Consider the following 5,890-nt stretch of genomic DNA (forward strand, 5'->3'; position numbering starts at 1 on the left):
ATAAGAAGGTAAAAAACAGGTCGATCTCCGATTTTTATGTTGTTTTAGACTATTAATGAGAATCAAAAAATGAAAGTTAATTAGGTCCTTTCAATATATATGTATATATGATCTGTCAGAATGTCCTCTTTGTTTCTCTGTCCAATGCTAGCCTAGTAAATGTAAGTTGACTACATAAGCATTTAATTGTTTCACAAATTCTAGAACATGTTAGAGAAATATGGAAATTTTAAGACCATACTAATTATAAATATCTCTCTTTATCTTTCAGAGCCCAAACCAGTTCAGATTGTTATTCCTTATGAAAGCCACAGTACCTCTGTAACCTTATTTGTTCAGATGCCTGATATTGGGGTGTTTGATGGCATACATATTGCAAGTGACCGAGGCCCAAACGTAACCAGGCTTTTGAAACAAGACAGCAGAATAACTGTTGACAATTTAACCCCAGGCACAGAATATAATTTCTTTGTTTCTACAGTCAGTGGGACTAAATTAAGTAATATATATTATGTACCTGCAGTAAAAACATGTAAGTATTTTAGGAGTTGCCTAAGGTGCTTATCGATTTTGCTTTTGTGTGCCATTTCAAATTAGTACTCTGTGTTCACTGTAATGCAATCAATTTAAAAGATTCTTGAAAACAATTGCAAAAACCTCATTACTGAGCCTGATCTGTAATTCCCGAGTATATAGATAGAGCTAACCTTGTTTAAAATTGAGAAGTTACAAAGTTTTTCTTATCTATTACCAAAAAACCACATATGCATATTAATTGGAACTTTCAATGACTTAATCCAAGAGTGAGGAATGTGAGTAATTTTTAGGCAAATTATGAAAACTAGACCATACTTTGTGAGTCTGGGAGCCCTGATGGTGTCTCTTAAAACACATGATTGGTGTACATTTATCATGTACACTTATCGCGTACACTCCCCATACTGATGTTTGTTTGGAAAAAGCTAGTGCATATTTTCTTCATCTCTTTGAATATTTTAAATTATTATGTATAATATGTGTACATACAAATACTTTACATTTTGAGATTCACATTGATTTTGATTTAAGTCACTCAAAATTCTACAGATATTAATTTTGAACATTTGGAATACTTGAAATTTGACCCCACCATAGTCTAATCCCAGGACCCAAGCCTGCTCAGGCTCCAGGGATGGGATGGCAGCCCAGCTCAGGGAGGTTGGAGGGATAAACATGGCTTTTTTTCCTTTTCTTTAATTTTATGCCGGTAGTGGGTTGGAGCAATATTGTGCTTGTTTTCAGTGTACAGCCTCCTGGTTCAGTGATGATATGTATGGGTATATCATAGCTATTCTCTTTTGGATTCTTTGTCTTGGAAGTTATTACAGAAGCTCGAGCAAAGTTCCAAGTGCTGAACATTAGTTCTTTGTGGATGGATGGATGATGGATGGGTGGAAAGAACAAAAATAATCCTTGTGGATTATATATTACAGATACAGATTTCTGTGGATATGTTAGTCCACACACACCTAATTCATTCTTGGCCCTTCAGTTTGTTTGTTTGTTTGTTTAACTATATGTGTGAATTCTCAGAGTTTCTTTTTGTGTTGTAAATTAGTTCGTATGTATCTTTTTTTGTTTTGCCTAGAGGGGACATCATATGCTATTGTCTTCTGTGTGGCTGACTTCACTTAGTGTCATCCTCCAAGGTCCATCCCTGTGGCTACCAGTGGCATCATTTCATGTGTTTTTGTGGCCGAGTAAAGGTGATGGCAACCCACTCCAGTACTCTTGCCTGGAAAATCCTATGGACAGAGGAGCCTGGTGGGCTGCAGTCCATGGGGTCGCTAAGAGTCGGACATGACTGAGTGACTTCACTTTCACTTTTCACTTGCATGCATTGGAGAAGGAAATGGCAACCCACTCCAGTGTTCTTGCCTGGAGAATCCCAGGGACGGGGGAGCCTGGTGGGCTGCCATCTATGGGGTCGCGCAGAGTCGGACACGACTGAAGAGACTCAGCAGCAGCAGCAGCAGCAATAGTCCACTGTATGCACACACCACGTCTTCTCTGAGCTTGAATGGGGTGGTGGGCATTTTGCTGGTTCTGTGTTTTGGCTGTTGTAAGTAGTGCTGCAGTGAATGTTGGGGTGCATGTGTCTTATTGAATTATGGTTTTCTTGGGATATAGGCCCAGGTGTGGGACTGTCAAATGCTAGGCTTAGCTCTCTTGGTTTTTTTTTTTTTCTGGCATTTGGAGACTGTCTTTTATAGTGACTGTGACAATACATATACCCACCAACAGTATATGTGGGTTCCCTTTCCTCCAGGCTTTCTCCTTCATTTATTGTTTGTAGACTTGTGAGGACGGCTATTCTGACTGGTGGGATTTGATTTCTCATTGTAATTTTGATTGGCATTCCTGTAATAATTAGGGATGCTGAGCATCTTGTCCTTTGGTAGTTTGGGTTGTTTATCTTTCTTCCTTAAATGGAGTGAGGAAATTTTGCCTGTTGTGACTGGCTTTGTAAAAGTCGGTAGTGTTTGGAATTTATTTCTGCAATATCTGCCCCAGGACATTTCCTGAGGGCAGCTGGCATTAGCAGCCACCCAGACCCTGTAATTGGAAGTGGAGGTGTTAGTCTCAGTCGTGTCCAACTCTTTGCGACCCTGTGGATTGTAGCCTAATAGGCTCCCCTGTCCATGAAATTCTCCAGGCAAGAATACTGGAGTGGGCTGTTGTTCCCTTCTCAAGGGGATCTTCCCAACAGAGGGATCAAACTCTTAGTCTCCTGAATTGCAGCCAGATTCTTTATCATCTGAGCCACCAGGGATTGGAGGTTCCAGTAAGCACTGGTTGTCAAGTTGTAGTTACAGAGAGTGTCCACAAGGCGACAGCATAGCCTTAGGGAAAGTCCTGGGCTGTAAATTAGAGCAAACACCCAAGGGCTTGTGTCTCACTACTTCTTCTAAAGCTTCAACCCCTTATACGGACTAATCCCAACCTGGACCACATCACCTGCAGAGGATGCTTAGCTGCCTGAGCTTAGGAGGCTGCACTCTCAGGAAGGAAGCTTGAGCTGGGAACCCAGGCACCAAGAGATGTGGAGGCTAGGTGACTTTTCCAAGGTCCCCAAGGCCAGAGGGTCAGGCCACCATCCTTTGGGTGTGCTGTGGACTCTGGTCCCAGCCAGAGCAAACCATCCAGGTTTAAGAGAAGACTGAACTAAAGACACCCTGCTTGACTGTCTTGACCTCCACACAGTCCAGCCTTGGGACCCAAGCCTGCTCAGGCTCCAGGGTATAAGATAGCAGTCCAAGTCAGGGAGGTCAAAGGGGATAAACTAGGCATGGCTTTTTTTTTTCTTTTCCTTTTCTTTAATTTCAGGCTGATGGTATATTGGAGTATAGTTGATTTCTAATATGCTTCTCGTTAGTGTACAGCCTCCTGGTTCAGTTATGGTGTGTGGACCAGGTCAGTTCATGTGTGTGAACACATACAAACAGCAGACCTATTCATTTGGATTCTGTTGCCATAGAGGTTATTGCAGAAGCTTGAGCAGAGTTCCCTGTGCTGAACGTCAGGTCCTTGGGGATGGAAGGAATGACGATAATCCTTGTGGATTATCTATTACAGATACACATTTCCGTGTGTGTGTTAGTCGTGCGTGCACGTATGTGTGTGTGCTCGCTTGCTTCAGCTGTGTCCAGCTCTTTGCGATCCTGTGGCTATAGGCCTCCAGGCTCCTCTGTCCATGGGATTCTCCAGGCAAGAATTCTGGAGTGGGTTGCCATGCCCTCCTCCCAGGGGATCTTCCCGACCCAGGGAACGAACCCCCATCTCCTGCTTTGGCACTTGGATTCTTTACCACTGAGCCACTGGAGGCCTCCATATGTCAGTCCTGACCTCCTAATTCATCCCTGCCCTTTACTTTTTTTTTTTTTTTACTTTACAATACTGTATTGGTCTTGCCATATATCAACATGAATCCGCCACGAGTGTACATGAGTTCCCAATCCTGAATGCTCAATTCTCAGAATCTCTTAAAATTAGTTTATTTGTATCTCCTTTTCCATTTTGCCTAGATGGAACATCATATGTCTCCCGATGTGGCTGACTTCACTTAGCGTCATCCTCCAGGGTCCATCCCTGTGGCTGCCAGTGGCATCATTTCATGTGTTTCTTTGTGGCTGAGTAGTAGTCCACTGTATGCACACACCACGTCTTCTCTGAGCTTGAATGGGGTGGTGGGCATTTTGCTGGTTCTGTGTGTTGGCTTTTGTAAGTAGTGCTGTCATGAATGTTGGGGTTAATGTGTCTTTTTCAAGTATGGTGTTCTTGGGATATAGACCCAGGTGTAGGAACGTCACATCCTAGGCTGAGCTTTCTTCATTTTTTGTTTTTTTGGCTTTCAGAGACTGTTCTTTATAGTGACTGTGCCAATGTATTTTCCCATGGACAGTGTATGTGGGTCCCTCTCCTCTGGGGCTTCCATGGCAGCTCAGGGGTAAAGAATCCATCTACTGATACAGGAGACACATGTTTGATCCCTGGGTGGGGAAGGTCCCCTGGAAGAGCAAATGGCAACCCACTCCAGTATTCTTATCTGGAATCCCATGGAGAGAGGAGCCTGGTGGGCTACGGTTCATAAGGTTGCAAAGAGTTGGACATGACTGAGCACATACATGCGTCCACTTGATGTAGAAACTGATGGCAAGTAATAATAAATGCCATACAAAAATTGCATGGTGTCCTAAAATCATTACATTTCTGACTGTAAATGTAAATAAGTGTCAAGGTTCTTAATGATATGCTTTTCCTGATTACACATCTTCACATATGTTATTATACCATATTGTATTATGTATCTTTTCCCCCAAAATTGTAATCCTTACATTATTGTTTAAACTCAATTTTTCCACAAAATAATCTCAAGCTGATGGCATAAGTCATGTATTCTAATAGCATTTTAACATATCTATAATCAGCTCAGATATATGTTTATATTTTACTTTTGCTTGTAATATTTATATACTTTTTATACTTATATTCTCTGCTTCTTATATTATGAATCATTGTGGGCAACATTCTGTTTTACAGTTCTTGTCTCTAAAAATAAGTAATACTCGATCCTCTAACTATATCAATATTATTATATCAGTAGCCAAAATACCACCTATATAAGACAATACTCTAAAGCTGACATTTTTCAGTTTTTTAAAAATAATTGTTTTCCTTTATGCTAGATGAAATCTTTAAATTGGGAAAATGAAACACTAAAACTCATCAGATAAAATTTGTTTTTAACTTCAGCTAATATTTGGTACAAAGGAATTCTTTTACTTCTTTGTCTAGCCCTCATATTTCTATCTCTGTTGTGTTTTAGTAGTTTCAGAAAGCTTTAATATCATTTTCCTCCTTTGAATATTGTGCATTTGCTCCCATGAATTTGCTTTCACCTAGTTTTTGCTGTAGCATCAGAGTTAGCTGCATATAATGGTGTTTCCAGTGACTCTGACTACAATTGATTATCATATTTTATAAGCTGTTAAGTGGATAAACAACTATTTTTAATTAGGATAGAGATAATTCATTAATAAACTACATTGTCCTTTTTTTGTGTGTGTGTTGTGCTTTTTACTCTCTTGGAAGGGACAAATAAAAGAAAAAGCTGGTTAGAAAACATCCAGGAGCAATTTAGTGTTTTATGTGTTTTGCGTAGGTCTGGAAGCACCATCAAATATCCATGAGGGCAAAGTTACGGACTCGTCCATTGAGATTCTCTGGAGTCGAGCTGATGGGAATTTTCAGCATTATGAAATCACATGCGTAAACTGCGCTGCTGGTTTCATGGTACGTTATACGGGACTCTCAGAGGAATTAAACTTTCATGCTGAAACCAAGATTACTC

The sequence above is a fragment of the Capra hircus genome, chromosome 5 (assembly GCF_001704415.2).
Source record: "Capra hircus breed San Clemente chromosome 5, ASM170441v1, whole genome shotgun sequence".
In the NCBI taxonomy this organism is placed as follows: Eukaryota; Metazoa; Chordata; class Mammalia; order Artiodactyla; family Bovidae; genus Capra; species Capra hircus.